This window comes from Tamandua tetradactyla, chromosome 9 (genome assembly GCF_023851605.1).
Source record: "Tamandua tetradactyla isolate mTamTet1 chromosome 9, mTamTet1.pri, whole genome shotgun sequence".
Lineage (NCBI taxonomy): Eukaryota > Metazoa > Chordata > Mammalia > Pilosa > Myrmecophagidae > Tamandua > Tamandua tetradactyla.
In genome coordinates, this window is record NC_135335.1 from 49264510 (window position 1) to 49283409 (window position 18900).

General features: G+C 44.4%; 1 pseudogene; it reads right to left on the minus strand.

The window, feature by feature from the left end:
* Positions 1-15801: 15801 nt before the first annotated feature.
* Positions 15802-16811, minus strand: LOC143646094 (CDC42 small effector protein 2 pseudogene; annotated as a pseudogene).
* Positions 16812-18900: the final 2089 nt, after the last annotated feature.

Below are 18900 nucleotides of genomic sequence, written 5' to 3' on the forward strand. Positions count from 1 at the left end.
AACTTCTCAACGCAGCGCGTTGGTTCTGGCAGCGCAGAAAGATTCCGTGGGGCTTCCGTGTCGCGGCCCGCTGCTCCTTTCCCCTGCGCTTCCGTGCTGCCGCATCCCCGCGTCTCCGCTGGCCGCGCGTGGGACCCACCCCGCGGCTGGTGGGGAGGGGAAGCAGCTGTCTCTTCGGCGAAAAATAATGAAATTTATAATAATGAAAAATAATGATTTTTCATTTTTCGTTCGTTAGCACGGTGTTACACTGATGGACGTTTGATGGTAAATGAACCTTTCATTTGTGGGGGTGGTCGCACCTTGGGGGTGCCGGACTGGACCGCCTACAGCTTTGTCCTGAGCGATGCTGTCTGTGGTTTGCTTGATGCCGCCTGGCGGCAAGGCGCTGCTGGCCCGCGGGAAATGGGACGTTCCCCAAAATTTGTCCTACTGCTGCGATTTCTTCCTGAAGTGTTGGATGGAAGTCTGCAGGGAACGCATCTGGGCCTGCAGCTTTACGGGGGGCGGGGGGGAGTTTTCGAGGAACAAATTTTATTTTCAGGTCTGTTCGAGCTTTCTGTCTTTTATTAAGTTTTGGTAGTTGATGACTTTCAAGGAATTTATTCCTACACTGCCAGATTTATTCATGATATCCCTTTATCACCCCTCCAGTGCTGTAAGATGTGCCTGCCACTTTGATCCCTGAGGTCGATCACTTTTATTTTGTCTCTTTTTCCTGGGGCAGTCCAGCTACAGATTTACCTGTGTTAATCTTTTCCAAAGTACCAGCCCAACAAGTTCCACTAATTTTCTCTATTGGTTGTTTCCTATTTCATTAATTTATTTTCTTCCTTCTACTTATTTTGGGCTTAATTTTTTCTCTTTCTAGTTTCTTCAAATGGAAACTTAGATCATTAATTTGAGAGCTGCTTTCTAATTAAATTATAAATTTTATAAAAATAAATTTATAATTATATTTAAAATTATAATTTACCCTTTAAGTAGTCCTTTAGCTGCTTTCCCCAGATAATTTTTATCCAATTCAAAATATTTTCTAATTTTCCTTTATACTTTCATCTTTGACCCATAAGTAAGTCATTTGGCCTCCAGTATTCGAGGATTTACAGCCAGTTCCCTAGTCTGATTTAATTCTGTATTAGTTAGAGAACACACACTGCATTCTCAAAACCTTTTAAATTTACTGGGACTTGTCCGGACCAGCACGTGCTGTGTGCTTCCCCTCCACGAGCTTGGGAGGAATGTCGCTCTCAGCGGCCGCCATGCCGTGTGCAGGGGGCAAGTCGGCTGGCAGTGCCGGTCCCATCTTCTCAGACCTCACTCATCTTCTTACCACTTTTCTGCCAATCATGAGAGAAAAGTGTTGAAATCCCCAACTGTAACTGTGAATTTGTTTATTTCTTCTTCCAAGCCTATCATTCTCTCGCCATGTGCTTGGAAGCTCTCCTCAGAGTCCTGCACGCTTGGGGTTACTGTCTTCACCCTGTTTCCTTGCCTTCCTCTCCTGCTGCTAAAACAACACTGGGTTGGCTCAAATGATGGGACTTACTGGCCTGTGGTTTTGAGGCTAAGAGTCCAAAACCAAGACACCACGAAGGTGAGGCTTTCTCCCCAAAAGATCCTGCTTTCCCGTCTGGGATGGCGCACAGTAGCCTCCCCTTCCTGCCCTTTCCCCCGAGCCCCGGGGCCACACCGCCACCTCCTCAAGGACCCGCAGGTGTGGACAAGACAGGACACAGTCTTCCAGCCCACCACGGCCCGGGGACGCCCCTGGCTCTGCATGCCCCTTGTCCTTCAGGAGTGGTCACCAGCTCGCCTCTCTGTTCTTCCCCGTGCAGCCCAGCTGGTCGCCATGAGAAGGGAGCCGCCTTCCCCGCCCACCATTTGCCCTTTTGCTCTCTGTTGCCTGTTGTCCGCCTGTTCTTTATCGCCCTCTTCCTCCTTTCCTGCAGCAACTGAGTATTTTTAACTATTCCATTTTATCACTTCTGTGGACTTATTACCTGTACTCTTGTTTTATTTTTTAGAGGTTGCTCTGCGACTGTGCTCCTATCATAGCCACAGGTTACGTGTGCTGCTTACATTAATTTAAAATAAATTCCTAAAATCTACATTTCTGTTGTTCCAGCCGTTTTCAGGTGCCCACTGGTCACGTGGGCCTGGGGGGACTGAGGTGGCCGCAGAGGCACAGAACAGGTCATGCTTCTCCATATATCCAGCCGTGTTTTCATGGTGCCAGGTATTGTACATTTATTGTCGTGTGCTGTTTCACCTTCCTTAGGAGAGCACTCAGCTTTGCTCTGACAGCTGCATGGGGACCAGGGTGGCCCTGTGGAGGCCCCCTTGCTAGCTGGGCTAGGACAGATCTGGGCGGGCTTTTCCTCACGGCAAACACCTGGGTCTCCCGCGTGTCCTCTGCATCCAGCAAGGTCTCTTCGCCGAGCGCTGGGGCCTCGGATGCCTCCTACCCCATGGGAGCTCAGTGAGCAGCTTGCTTACAGCCCCAGGGTGTTTCCTGAAAGTTATCTTTTGCTCAGCCTGGGCGTGTGCTCACTGGGACCTGGCCAAAGCCTCCGGGGACCCCATAAAATGTCTAGAGCTCTTTGTCTGGTTACTCACACCCTGGGCTTTACCCACCAGACTCTAGCTGCTTGTCCTTGCTGGACCAAGCTCAGTGCCTCGCCTGGGAGCCTCCCGAGCTGTCTGGCTCTGTCCATCTTTGGTGTTCCCAGTAAAGCACATTCAGGAATGTGGTTCTAGGACTTTCTCTGCCGTCACAGCCCTAGGCTGCCCCCTGCCGGTGCCTAACTAAACTCCTGCCTGTATTTGCCTGTTTGCTCATGGCTTATGGTAGGAAGGCAAGTCTGGACTCTGTAAGCTCTCCGTGGCTGGAGGTGGGAGTCCCCTCATGAGCTGTTTATATAGTAAGATGATAGCACGTAAGTCTACAGCTCCCTCCACCCTCCCTGTGCATGCTGACACTGTTTTCAGCTGGATCCTGGGTTTCTGTGCACCCTGTTCTCATCCGGGGCAGGGAGGGGACAGGAGCTTCTGTGAGGTTGTATAGAGAGAGCTCTGGGAGCCCTCAGAGCCAGGGAGCCCGAGCCCCGGTTCCTGTCTGTGCTACCTCTTTTCCTCTCACCTTTTGAAGCTTGAAATCCCTGCCAAGGCCGGACCCAGCAGCCCCCCGCAGGCCAGTCCCTGAGCCTACCTGCCCCGAGCCAGCCCCCAGAAGGACAGCCCTCCAATCAGCAGGAGGCAGGCAGACTTCCTTTAGGTCTGTGCAAATCGTTTCCATCCCTGGGACCCCTCTGGGAGCTCGCTCCCTTTGCTTTAGCAAAACTTTGGGGTCCTGAAGAAAGCGCTGTAGAGCTGCATTCTGCATCGTGACTCCAGAAAGCTTCCGGGAGCATCCCGGGACCCTGGGGCATCCCCCAAGGGAGACCAGGCTGGACGTGTCCCCTGTGCAGACGCGTGTGGCAGCTGGGCCCAGGCCAGGTTCCGTGCGGAGAGGGGGCAGCCAGCCCAAGGAGCCTATGACCAGCAGTGTCCCAGGGACCAGAGGGCTCTGGGGTCTGGGAACAGACGGCACCCAGGGGACAGACAGCCCAGGCCTGGGTGAGGCGAGACCTGCCAGCTGCAGGGTGTCATCAGTGCAGGGAGCCATGGGTATCCTGAGACGTCCAGGGCTTCCTCAGACCCTATCGTAGCAGAGGGCAGGAAGGGAGGGTCTGCGTGGGGCGGAACTGCAGGTAGATGTGGTCACTAGGCAGCACCCCGAGAAGGCCAGTGGTTTCTTCCCAGTGGGATCAAGGGCGGCCCCCATCGGTGGTGCACCATGAGCCCGCGGCCCTATTGCTCCAGTGGGGCCATGCCAGGCAGCTGGTGTGCAGTCATGTCGCTATCCAAGAGCCTCCGCTTTTCTGAACCACATGGGCACGTGAGCAGAGATGGGGCCAGAGAGGGTCCAACGGACAGGGCCAGTGTGGACAGGGACCAGTGGACAGGGGCAGCGTGGACAGGTATCAGTGCGGACAAGGGGCAGTGGACAGGAGCAAGTGTGGACAGGACCAGTGGACGGGGGCCAGTGGACAGCACCAGTGTGGACAGGGAGGGCCAGTGCTGTCTCCTTTACCTTCTCAAGCGGCAGTAAACCCATCCTTCCCGCAGGCAGTTTCGGGTATGTTTTCCTGTCTCGGAGGAACAGTTTCTCAGGTTCTACTTCCCCTGTTGGACGGCTTCCACCCCACACCAGGGACCCGGGTGGGGTCTCCCCGGTGGGCAGGCGTTCGGTCCCAGCTGTGCTTGGAGGGCCATGAAAAACCCTGGAGTCTGTGGAGTCCCTGCACCGGCAGCAAAGCCAAAGCCACTGCGGCCAGGACTCTGCTCATCGCCTGCCCCCTAAACCCCACTGCAATGGGGGCTCCTGGCAGTCAAGCATCTCCCATCCTCAGCCCTGGTGCTACCCTTGGGCCAAGCTCTAACACGGCGGCACCTGCCATCAGCCCGGCCCAGGTGTGGGACTGCCAGGGCCGAAGGAATTCTGCGTTCAATTTTCTGCAGAACCACCAGACTGCTTCCCACAGTGGCTGTCCCATTTTACGATCCCCAAAACAATGTCTGGGGTTCCCATTTCTCCCCATCCTCGCCAACACTTGTGTTTTCCATTTTTAAAGTAACAGCCGTCCTAGTGGATATGAAATGGCATCTCGTTGTCATTTTGATTTGCATTTCCCTAATGGCTAATGATGGTGAACATCTTTTCATGTGGTTTTTGGCCATTTGTATATCTTTGGAAAAATGTCTACTCAAGTTGTTTCATTCTTCCAAAGTTGCCAGAATGCAACACAGAGATGGATTAGATTCTAATAAAAGGAGATTTATTTAGTTTAAAATTTATAGTTCGTCAGAGGAAAGGCAGCTAGCTTTCATCTGAGGGTCTCTGTTACATGGAAGGTACACAGCAGCGTCTGCTGGCCGTCTCTCCTGCTTCTGGGTTCCAGTGGCTTCCCTCAGGGCAATTCCTTTCTGCATCTCCAAACGTCTGGGCTGAGCTGCAGGGGCTGGGCTGTGTTAGGCTCTCCTCTGACCTCTCTCTTTTAAGCCTTTGGCTAATTAAATTAAACCTCACCCACTGTGGAAGGCGCTCCCCTTAGCCCACCTGTAATCGGCCATCGATGAGTTTCACATGCTGATGATTCAAGTCCACAGAAACTGAACGAGGGGACATCGTCCGGGTGAGTGGACACCTGGACCTAACAGCACATGTCCATCCCTTGTCAACTTGGCAACTATACATGTGACCTTAAACCATACTTAATAAAATACATTCATAACATCACAAAAGCCCTAAATCATTGCAGTAACAATGCAAATAAAATACCAGCTCAAAACTACAAAGTCTCATCAAAGTCAGCTCCAGGCATGGTCTGTTCTAAGGCAAAACCTCATTTCTGACTCTGAAACCTGTGAAACTCAGAACAAGTTATTTGCTGCCAACATACAAAGGAGGGACAGCCACAGGATACATGTTCCCGTTGCTGTAGGGAGGGATCGGAAGGAGCACAGGGGTCACTGGACCCAAAGTTCTGAAAACTTGCATGGCACACTACTGGATTTCAAAGTCCGAGAGTCATTTATCCTCAGGGCTTTAGGAAGCGGCAGTCCCTTTCCAAGGGCCTACGCAGCAGCCCTGCTCTCTCCAAATGCTGGCGTGCAGTTTGCAACCTTGGGGGACAGTGGGGAGACCACCTTTTTCTCAGCCCCACCCTCTCTAAGCTTCGGAGTAGCACCCGTGCTCTCTGCCATCTCTGGGGCATACGCTCAACCCCTCCAGAACAATGGGATGGCAGCCAGGCTCCCCCCAGTCCCCAATTTATGTGTTCCACCCTCTCCAAGGCCCAAGGCAGCACAACTCTTCCTGAGGAATGAGGCAGATGGCCTGCCCTCTGCTGCTGTAGCAAACTTTCCTGGCCTGAGCCTCTGTGGTTCTGCCTCTGAAGACATACTTCCTTCACTTTGTCTTCCCCATTTGGTCCAGATTGGTAGTGGTTCTGTTTATACAGGCCCTACAACACTCTTGTTGGTTTTCTATGCAGTATGCTGAGAGGCCCATCAGACACTAGGACTCTCCACAGATCCTTCCTGGATCACTCCATCTCCAATCCTGGCTTTCTCTGAAATGGCTGACCGTGTCCACATTTGGCTAAATCTTCATGTGGGGCACTACTCTCTGGGGCGTCCCCTCCTAGCAGCCCAAAATTTTCCAGAACATCTGTTTCTGGTTTCTTCATACCCAAGAGTTCAGTCCTCAGCTTATCTCTTTCCTGTCTCATTTTACTGTAAGCTGCAAGGAGCAACCAGGCTGCACTTTACACATTTAATTTGGAGATCTCTTCTGCTAAATATCCAAGTTCATGGCTTTTAAAATCTGCCTTCCATCCAAAGACAGAAAACTTTACCAGATTCTTTGGAAGGATCACCTTCCTTCCAGTTTGCAATAGCATGTGCATTATCTCTGTCTAAGGCATTATCAGAAGTATCCTTGGAGTCCACATTTCTACCAACAGTCTCTTCAAAGCATTCCAGGCCTCCTCTATCAAGCTCCTCACAACTTTTCCAGAATCTTCCCCTTAACCATTTAAAAAGCTGTTCCAACATGTTTGGTGTTTGCAAAATGCAGCAGCACCCCCACTTCTCCAGTACCAAACTGTTTCAGTCTGCCGAAGCTGCCAAAATGCTACCCACCTGATATGGATTGGATTTTAATAAAAGGGGTTTATAATCCTTCAGAGCAAAGGCAGCTAACGTTCATCTGAGTTTCTCTGCCACATGGGAAGGCACATGGCAACGTCTGCTGGCCCTCTCTCCCTGCTTCCGGGTTCCAACGGCCTTCCCTGCGGCCATTTCCTTCTGCATCTCCAAACGTCTGGGCTGAGCTGCGAGGACTCAGATGAGGTGTGTTGAGCTGCTTGGACTGTGCTGCATTGCGCTGTCACTCATTGCAGAAGGCACGCCCCTTACCAACCGCACATGTAATGAGTCATAGATGAGTTCCACATGCTAATGATTCAAGGCCACAGCAACAGAACTAGGCACCATCACTTGGCCAACTTGACACCTGAACTAAGTACCACACAAATCCTTTGCCCATTTTTTTTTTATACTTATAAAAATATGTCAATTTATTTCTGGGCACTGAGCAGATGTCATTTTAAACAAAATCAAGGCAAACTTGCTCTCTATAATGACACTTCCATAATTTAACAACAAAAGTGAAAGCTAATATTACTCACAAAGGATTTTTAAAAGCCCATTGATAGCAGCCGAGCCGCCCGCCCTCCTTCTCCCCTCTCTTTCTCCGCCGGCCCGCCGCGCGGCGCCCACGCCCCGCAGCAGCCGAGCCGCCCGCCCTCCTTCTCCCCTCTCTTTCTCCGCCGGCCCGCCCTCCTTCTCCCCTCTCTTTCTCCGCCGGCCCGCCGCGCGGCGCCCACGCCCCGCAGCAGCCGAGCCGCCCGCCCTCCTTCTCCCCTCTCTTTCTCCGCCGGCCCGTCGCGCGGCGCCCACGCCCTGCAGCAGCCGAGCCGCCCGCCCTCCTTCTCCCCTCTCTTCCCCCTCCTGCTCCGGCTGCTCTCCAACCACCACGGTGCCCTCTTCCCCCACCTTCACCGTGCTCCTCCGCCACCAGCCTCGACAGCCTTGCCGCCCTCACCTTTCCTCCTCCAGAACAGCTACTGGGGGAGTGGAGATAATACAGAGCAGCTCCCGGAGCCACGAGGGAGATCAAAGGGACAGCGTACCCCATCCTGGAATGGCTGACTATCTGGGAGAACCAGCTCCGGTGAGATCACCAAGGGGCACGGGCTTTCCTGGGTGGGATGGCAAGCGACCGGAGTCCCTCCCTTCCACCTTCCCAGGCCAGCTGGTAGAATTGGACAGGCGGTCCCCTTAGGCCGCGGCGGCTGGTGCCCCCACCACACGAGGCCCCCCGGAACAACTGAGATAGTTGGGTCGGAAATCCCCAGACTGCGGAGAACAGTGACTGGGGGATCCCTTCCAAACACGTGACTCCCCCGTCGGCTGGGAACAGTGCACTCTCCCGGGCTGCGACAGCTGGCGCCCTCCCGCCACGCTTGGTGCCCCGGGCCGACTAGCTAATTTGGCCGGACGCTCTCCTGTGCTGCGACGGCCGGAGACCCTCCCCGCATTCGGAACCCCAGGCCGGCTGGCATTCTTCCAAGACGCTTCGGCTGCCGAACCTCCCCTACGGCGAGAATTTTCCAGAGTTAAAGGACCCACAGCAACTTTCACTGGTGGAACCCACAGACAAACGTGTGCCACGAGCGCCACCTACTGGGCAGGATAAGAAAAACAGAACCCAGAGATTGCACAGAAAAATCTTTCAACCTGTGGGGTCGAACACCCGGGGAAATCTGACTAAATGCCCAGACGCCAGCAGAAGATAACGGATCACGCTCAGAAAATTGAACATATGGCCCAGTCAAACGAAGAAACCAATAGTTCAAATGAGATACAGGAGCTGAAACAACTAATGCTAAATATACGAACAGAAATGGAAAACCTCTTCAAAAACGAAATTGATAAATTGAGGGAGGACATGAGGAAGACATGGGCTGAACATAAAGAAGAAATAGAAAAACTGAAAAAACAAATCACAGAACTTGTGGAAGTGAAAGATAAAGTAGAAAAGATGGAAAAAACAATGGATACCTACAATGACAGATTTAAAGAAACAGAAGATAGAATTAGTGATTTGGAGGATGAAACATCTGAATTCCAAAAAGAAACAGAAACTATCCAGAAAAGAATGGAAAAATTTGAACAAGGTATCAGGGAACTCAAGGACAATGTGAACCGTACAAATATACGTGTAGTGGGTATCCCAGAAGGAGAAGAGAAGGGAAAAGGAGGAGAAAAACTAATGGAAGAAATTATCACTGAAAATTTCCCAACTCTTATGAAAGACCTAAAATTACAGATCCAAGAAGTGCAGCGCACCCCAAAGAGATTAGACACAAATAGGCGTTCCCCAAGACACTTACTAGTTAGAATGTCAGAGGTCAAAGAGAAAGAGAGGATCTTGAAGGCAGCGAGAGAAAAACAATCCGTCACATACAAGGGAAACCCAATAAGACTATGTGTAGATTTCTCAGCAGAAACCATGGAAGCTAGAAGACAGTGGGATGATATATTTAAGTTACTAAAAGAGAAAAACTGCCAGCCAAGACTCCTATATCCAGCAAAATTGTCCTTCAAAAATGAGGGAGAAATTAAAACATTCTCAGACAAAAAGTCACTAAGAGAATTTGTGACCAAGAGACCAGCTCTGCAAGAAATACTAAAGGAAGCACTAGAGTCAGATACAAAAAGAAGAGAGAGACATGGAGAAAAGTGTAGAAAGAAGGAAAGTCAGATATGATATATATAATACAAAAGGCAAAATGGTAGAGGAAAATATTATCCAAACAGTAATAACTCTAAATGTCAATGGACTGAATTCCCCAATTAAAAGACATAGACTGGCAGAATGGATTAAAAAACAGGATCCTTCTATATGCTGTATACAGGAAACACATCTTAGACCCAAAGATAAATATAGGTTGAAAGTGAAAGGTTGGGAAAAGATATTTCATGCAAACAACAACCAGAAAAGAGCAGGAGTGGCTATACTAATATCCAACAAATTAGACTTCAAATGTAAAACAGTTAAAAGAGACAAAGAAGGACACTATATACTATTAAAAGGAACAATTAAGCAAGAAGACATAACAATCATAAATATTTACGCACCGAACCAGAATGCCCCAAAATACGTTAGGAATACACTGCAAACACTGAAGAGGGAAATAGACACATATACCATAATAGTTGGAGACTTCAATTCACCACTCTCATCAATGGACAGAACATCTACACAGAGGATCAATAAAGAAATAGAGAACCTGAATATTACTATAAATGAACTTGACTTAACAGACATCTACAGGACATTACATCCCACAACAGCAGGATACACCTTTTTTTCAAGTGCTCATGGATCATTCTCAAAGATAGACCATATGCTGGGTCACAAAGCAAGTCTTAACAAATTTAAAAATATTGAAATCATACACAACACTTTCTTGGATCATAAAGGAATGAAGTTGGAAATCAATAATAGGCGGAGTGCCAGAAAATTCATAAATACATGGAGGCTCAACAACACACTCTTAAACAACAAGTGGGTCAAAGAAGAAATTGCAAGAGAAATTAGTAAATACCTAGAGGCAAATGAAAATGAAGACACAACATATCAAAACTTATGGGACGCAGCAAAGGCAGTGCTAAGAGGGAAATTTATTGCCCTAAATGCCTTTATCAGAAAAGAAGAAAAGGCAAAAATGCAGGAATTAACTGTCCACTTGGAAGAACTGGAGAAAGAACAGCAAACTAATCCCAAAGCAAGCAAAAGGAAAGAAATAACAAAGATTAGAGCAGAAATAAATGAAATTGAAAACATGAAAACAATAGAGAAAATCAATAAGACCAGAAGTTGGTTCTATGAGAAAATCAACAAGATTGATGGGCCCTTAGCAAGATTGACAAAAAGAAGAAGAGAGAGGATGCAAATAAATAAGATTAGAAATGAAAGAGGAGACATAACTACTGACCTCACAGAAATAAAGGAGGTAATAACAGGATACTATGAACAACTTTACGCTAATAAATACAACAATTTAGAAGAAATGGACAGGTTCCTGGAAAGACATGAACAACCAACTTTGACTCAAGAAGAAATAGACGACCTCAACAAACCAATCACAAGTAAAGAGATTGAATTAGTTATTCAAAAGCTCCCTAAAAAGAAAAGTCCAGGACCAGACGGCTTCACATGTGAATTCTATCAAACATTCCAGAAAGAATTAGTACCTACTCTCCTCAAACTCTTCAACATAATCGAAGTGGAGGGAAAACTACCTAATTCATTCTATGAAGCCAACATCACCCTCATACCAAAACCAGGCAAAGATATTACAAAAAAAGAAAACTACAGACCAATCTCTCTAATGAATACAGATGCAAAAATCCTCAATAAAATTCTAGCAAATCGTATCCAACAACACATTAAAAGAATTATACATCATGACCAAGTAGGATTCATCCCAGGTATGCAAGGATGGTTCAACATAAGAAAATCAATTAATGTAATACACCATATCAACAAATCAAAGAAGAAAAATCACATGATCATCTCAATTGATGCAGAGAAGGCATTTGACAAGATTCAACATCCTTTCCTGTTGAAAACACTTCAAAAGATAGGAATACAAGGGAACTTCCTTAAAATGATAGAGGGAATATATGAAAAACCCACAGCTAATATCATCCTCAATGGGGAAAAATTGAAAACTTTCCCCCTAAGATCAGGAACAAGACAAGGATGTCCACTATCACCACTATTATTCAACATTGTGTTGGAAGTTCTAGCCAGAGCAATTAGGCAAGAAAAAGAAATACAAGGCATCAAAATTGGAAAGGAAGAAGTAAAACTATCACTGTTTGCAGACGATATGATACTATATGTAGAAAACCCAGAAAAATCCACAACAAAATTACTAGAGCTAATAAATGAGTACAGCAAAGTAGCAGGCTACAAGATCAACATTCAAAAATCTGTAGCTTTTCTATACACTAGTAATGAACAAGCTGAGGGGGAAATCAAGAAACGAATCCCATTTACAATCGCAACTAAAAGAATAAAATACCTAGGAATAAATTTAACCAAAGAGACAAAAAACCTATATAAAGAAAACTACAAAAAACTGTTAAAAGAAATCACAGAAGACCTAAATAGATGGAAGGGCATACCATGTTCATGGATTGGAAGACTAAATATAGTTAAGATGTCAATCCTACCTAAATTGATTTACAGATTCAGTGCAATACCAATCAAAATCCCAACAACTTATTTTTCAGAAATAGAAAAACCAATAAGCAAATTTATCTGGAAGGGCACGGTACCCCGAATTGCTAAAAACATCTTGAGGAAAAAAAACGAAGCTGGAGGTCTCGCGCTGCCTGACTTTAAGGCATATTATGAAGCCACAGTGGTCAAAACAGCATGGTATTGGCATAAAGATAGATATATCGACCAATGGAATCGAATAGAGTGCTCAGATATAGACCCTCTCATCTATGGACATTTGATCTTTGATAAGGCAGTCAAGCCAACTCACCTGGGACAGAACAGTCTCTTCAATAAATGGTGCCTAGAGAACTGGATATCCATATGCAAAAGAATGAAAGAAGACCCATCTCTCACACCCTATACAAAAGTTAACTCAAAATGGATCAAAGATCTAAACATTAGGTCTAAGACCATAAAACAGTTAGAGGAAAATGTTGGGAGATATCTTATGGATCTTACAACTGGAGGTGGTTTTATGGACCTTAAACCTAAAGCAAGAACACTGAAGAAGGAAATAAATAAATGGGAGCTCCTCAAAATTAAACACTTTTGTGCATCAGAGAACTTCATCAAGAAAGTAGAAAGACAGCCTACACAATGGGAGACAATATTTGGAAATGACATATCAGATAAAGGTCTAGTATCCAGAATTTATAAAGAGATTATTCAACTCAACAACAAAAAGACAGCCAACCCAATTACAAAATGGGAAAAAGACTTAAACAGACACCTACCAGAAGAAGAAATACGGATGGCCAAGAGGCACATGAAGAGATGCTCAATGTCCCTGGCCATTAGAGAAATGCAAATCAAAACCACAATGAGATATCATCTCACACCCACCAGAATGGCCATTATCAACAAAACAGAAAATGACAAGTGCTGGAGAGGATGCGGAGAAAGAGGCACACTTATCCACTGTTGGTGGGAATGTCAAAGGGTGCAACCACTGTGGAAGGCAGTTTGGCAGTTCCTCAAAAAGCTGAATATAGAATTGCCATACGACCCAGAAATACCATTGCTAGGTATCTACTCAAAGGACTTAAGGGCAAAGACACAAACGGACATTTGCACACCAATGTTTATAGCAGCGTTATTTACAATTGCAAAGAGATGGAAACAGCCAAAATCTCCATCAACAGAAGAGTGGCTAAACAAACTGTGGTATATACATACGATGGAATATTTTGCAGCTTTAAGACAAGATAAACTTATGAACCATGTAATAACATGGATGGACCTAGAGAATATTATGCTGAGTGAATCCAGCCAAAAACTAAAGGACAAATACTGTATGGTCCCACTGATGTGAACGGACATTCGAGAATAAACTTGAAATATGTCATTGGTAACAGAGTTCAGCAGGAGTTAGAAACAGGGTAAGACAATGGGTAATTGAAGCTGAAGGGATACAGACTGTGCAACAGGACTAGATACAAAAACTCAAAAATGGACAGCACAATAATACCTAATTGTAAAGTAATCATGTTAAAACACTGAATGAAGCTGCATCTGAGCTATAGGGTTTTTTTGTTTTTGTTTGCTTGTTGGTTTGTTTGTTGTTGTTGTTTTTTACTATTACTACTACTTTTATTTCTTTTCTTTATATTAACATTTTATATCTTTTTCTGTTGTGTTGCTAGTTCCTCTAAACCGATGCAAATGTACTAAGAAACAATGATCATGCATCTATGTGATGATGTTAAGAATTACTGAGTGCATATGTAGAATGGTATGATGTCTAAATGTTGTGTTAATTTCTTTTTTTTTCTTTCCGTTAATAAAAAAAAAAAAAAAAAAAGCCCATTGATAATGCTGCATTGGAAATGCTGAAGTCAAATCACTAGTTACACTTCCGCTTTATGCTCATTGGCACCGCTTCACACTTGCAAATGGAAAAGTACCTCTTTTGTAGAATGCAGATCACTGTTAACAGAATCCATGTGATTAGTTAAATCTTCAGTTTTTCTGTCTTAACAGTTACCATATAAGTATTAACAGCCTAATGAATGTTGAGTAGGACAATCCTTTTTTTATAATTAGCTTTCATTTAAAAACAAGATACATTGCTATGGGGAAAAATGACCTCCCAAGATTTACAATCCAATTTATGAACGGGGGAAAGCTATCCCCCCACTCTTTCACACTCAATCCTCCCTAAAAATGCGTGTCCAAGTAAGATGCTCTCTCTCTCTTTTGTGGTCATTTTCTTTTTTCTTGCGCTGATTGGCACCTTCCCAGGAGCCCTTAGCAGGTGCTTTTATACAGTGTGGCTGCTGTGCCTGCAAAGTTAGTGGCAAATGAAGAACAGTTATAGGCTGGAGAGACCAGCCTTTGGCTGAGCATGGAGATAACACTCCAGTGCTAAGGGAGTATTTGGTCCTTGGAGAAGCAGAAAAGGTAGCAGAATGGAAATAAAAAAAATAAAACCATGAGTTGGGAAAGAGACCATAGCCCCTTCATCATTGTTCCAGGAGTTATAGGATAATTTCAAAAAATTGCACTAATTTTAAAAGTTAAAAAAAAAAAAACTAAACTAAAAAGCATCCACACCGACAATGCCAATTAAATGCGACTCCCTTACAGAGCTTACACTGTCACTGGCAGGAAATTGATTCTGGTTGGGCAGAATGACAAGAGTACTCACGCGAATCCCAGAGTACAGTGTCCACACAGTGAATTACTGATAGCAAATGAATAAAAGTTTAGAAGTTATTGAACAAACTACAAAATACCTCTTTTGATTACTAAGTATGTGACTCTTACGATTCAAATGCTTTTCCTAGACTGATTCTCTGTGCACTTGGTTCTGACACCTCTGAAGGGGTCATCTGGAGAATGCTGTACTAGGTAAGTTAGCTGCAAAAGAACTGGGGGAGAGATGCTTTCAGGTTTTGCCTACATAAAACCTAACATTTGTTCAGTTACCTTTTTCACAGTATCCTAGGACTAAGGTGAGGGGAATGGGATAAAAGAAAGCAGAAGAGAAAATGGCTGCTGTTTATTTATTTATTACCTAATTCCTTAGAGCTCTCTAAATAAGTTCTTAACTAAGCCCACTTTGCTGCATGAAATGTTAATTCTTTCAAAAGTAGTTAAGATTTGGCTGAATTAGGCATATGATTTAAGCATTTCAGTGAGAACATGCACCACTAGCTCTCATTTAACACAACCCTTATAGGGAAGGAGGGACATTTACAGAAATATTTGAACTGGTATAATATTAAAATACGCTGTTCACAATTTGTGAAAGGATGAACATATTCTGGAACCTGAGCAAGGGCTTCTGATGACACCGTGACAAGTGACCATCCTGGTTGTTTTCCCTGGCAGTGTGAGTCAGCCAGGTCAGTGTGTTGTTCTGGGCAACTTCCATGGCCCCCAAAATATGTAGGATGCAGGAAGGCCAGTGCTTCTGGGTGTCTTACAGTAGAGAATAGGCCTGATGGCCAACAAACTGCCACTGCAAACAACTGGATGCCATAATAGCAAATGATAATGAAAACAAGTAAAAATACAAAGAATGAGTACACAAAGATTAGCTAATAAGATGATGCTACTCAGAATCAGACTGGATGAGAAGATATTAATTACTACAACACGCAAAAACATAACCACACCTGGCTACAATCACAGCTCCTTCCTCTCAAAATAAATATAAGGAACATTTACAACAGAATGAATGCCTTATGAATGCAAGCTTTTCTTTTATTGCAATTCTAATCAAACAGACCAAAATTCATACTTCTAAAATAATTAAACTAGTTATCTTTTCCTGTGAAACTGATGTGATGTGGTACCACAGCTCAACTTTCTCTAATAGCAGCAGTATCATCAGCCCCTGGCAGCAAAGAAATTTTAATTTCTAGCCCCTGTACGCTCCCATACAAAGTAACTTCATAAAGCATGCAGATATCTACTCTGCTGAAGTTTCAAATGAATAAAAATGATCATTGTGCTTGTGGGTCTCATACCTTCCAAAATATACATATACAGTGACAAGTTAACAGATAATAATAGACCCCTGCTTACCAATAAAACCATAAGGCAAAGGGTGGGAGGTGGAAAGAAATGTTTAAAATGAAAAAATAGCTATATTTCAAATGGTGCTAGCATTCACATAAAAGGTCATGCGAAGATCAGATCCATATTGACTCAAAAACTGAAAATTAAGCCACAATCCAAAGAATTCTGTCTGTAAGTCCAAATGCATGCATGCCAGCTGAAGAAAATACAATATTCATCTGACAATAGCGTCTTCAGAGCAGAACGGTAATGTCTCACTGGAGTAATCACAAGAGGATGACTAAGATGCCATCACACTTCTTTTTTTGGAGAAGCCCAGGCTATCCCGCCTTGGTGTCCACCAACTGCATCTGCATGTTGGCAGCCATCCCGCCGCCGCCATAGCCTCCCTTGGACTGCATTTGGTTCTGGATAGAACTAACTGAATTCATCCCACTGAACAGGTCTCCTGATCCTACGTGAGCCGTGTGTACAAAGTTTGTAGGCTCTCCAATCATAGTTCGGTCAATCCGCCGTCGCCTTTTGGACTGAGGCTGTTCTGCAATACAGCAGTTGAAACACAGCCAGAATTCACTCATGCTTATAGTTCAAGGTATAAATGAGCACCAATGAAGGTTCCAAATCTCAACTCTGGAAGCTTCCCAAAGCACACTCCTCGATATGATGTACGTCCAACGATGCCAAATGATAATTTAATTTTACTATGTTTTTGTTCCTGAAAGTCAAGTAACTTATGCAGCCAATTTAATAAAGAAAAAGTCTGACTGCTTCCTTTCTTTGCTTCGGTCCTACAGAGGCTTGCTTCTTAGCCACCAGGAATGCGCCGCACAGAAACTGTCATCTCAACCCAGGGCCTACAAATGGTAGTCACTCTTTGTCAACACAGCAACCATTCAGCTAACTCTGGGTTGAGAACGTTCCATATTATGCATACAGATGACTCTGCACACTCACTGTTGTAGAAATTGTTCCTTGAAGGTTTCTTTTCATTTGGATTGGAGGTTTCACTCAAAAAGCCACATACTCATACCTGGTGCTATCTGTTTCGTTAAGGTGTAATGGAGAGACTGGAGGGAACTGCCCGAAAATGTGGAGCTGTGTTCCAGTAGCCATGCTTCTTGAAGAAAGTTGTACGATGATATGGCTGTCGCAGAGTGACTGTGCGGTTGTGACAGCCTTGTGTCTGATGCTCCTTTTGTCTACTGTCGCCTTTGTCTCGGCCGCCCGGGCTCCGGCTGCAGCCGCTCTCCCCTTTGCCCATTTTTGAACGGGGTTGTCTTTTTGTTTTTGTTGATATGCATTCTTTATATATGCTGGATATTAACTCTTATTAGAGAAGAGATTTGCAACTATTTTCTCCAATTCTGTAGGTTGTCTTTTCACTTTCTTGATAATATTCTTTGACTTGCAAAAGTTTTTAATCTTGATAGTCCACTTTATTTTTTCTTTTGTTGTGTATGCTTTTGCATCATAGAAACCACTGCCAAATCTGTGGTCATGAAGGTTTTTCCTATGTTTTCTCCTGAAGAAGTATGATTTTAGCTCTTCTGTTTATGTCCTTGATCCATTTTAAGATAATTTTTGCATATGGTGTGAGGTAGGGAGTCTAACTTCTTTCTTTTACATGTGGAAATCCAGTTTTCCCAGCACTTTTTGTTGAAGGGGCTCTTCTTTCCCCCATTGGATGTACTTGACGCCCTTGAAAATTAACTGATCACTGATACCTGCTTTCATTTCAGGACTCTCTTAATTCTACTCCATTTGTCTTTATATCTATCTTTACACCAGTGCCACCCTGTTTTGATTACTGAAGTACAAGACCTCCAACTTTGCTCTTCCTTTGCAATACTCATTTGGCTATTAGGTACTACTTATAATTCCATAGGAATTTGAGAATCAGCTTCTCCGTTTCTGCAAAAAAAAAAAAAAAAACCTTCTGGAATTTTATGGAGATTAAATTGACTCTCTAGACCAGTTTGTATAGTGGTTTAGAAATATCTACTCCAGAAGAAAAACATGTTCTTAAATTTAATCCATTCCTGTGGGTATAAACCCATTATAAGTAGGACTTTTTGATGAGGCTACTTTCATTAAAGTATGACACAATTCAATCAAGATGGGTCTTAATCCTTTTGTTGGAGTCCTTTATAAGAGAATGAAATTCAGACAGAGAGGGAGAGAGCCCTGAGAAGCGAGAAGTTGAAGGTCAGTGGAACCCAAGAGAGAAGGGAGAGACCGCCATGTGCATTTCCATATGACAGAGGGTCACCAGCAGCCAGCCCCAGAACACCAGTCTTCAGGAAGAAAGCATCGCCTTGATGACACCTTGATTGAGACTTTTAACTAGCCTCAAAACCTTCAACAAAGGAATTCCCATTGTTTAAGCCAACCCACTGCAGGGTATTTGCTTGAGCAGCCAGGAAACTAAAATAGTTTGGGTAATATTGATATCTTAATGATATTGTCTTCCTACCTGTGAACATGGGATATCTTGCCATTTATTTGAGTCTTTATTAATTTCTCAGAGGTGTCTCATTGTTTTCAGTGTACAAGTCTTTTACCTCCTTGGTTAAATTTATTCTTATGTATTTTATTATGCTATCAAAATTGTTTTCTTAATTTCCACTTTGGATTTTTCTTTGCTGCTGTAATAAACACAACTGATTTTTGTGTATTAATCTTGTATCCTGCAACCTTGCTGAATTCATGCAGTAACTCTACTAGTTTTCTTGTGGATTCTTTGGGATTTTCTGTATATATGAGATCATGTCATCTGTGAATATAGATAGTTTTACCTTTCTGATTTGGATGCTTTTTATCTCTTTTTTATTGCCTCATTGCTCTGGCTAGCACCTGCAGGGCTTTGTTGGATAGCACTAGGGATAGTAGATTTCCTTGCCTTATTC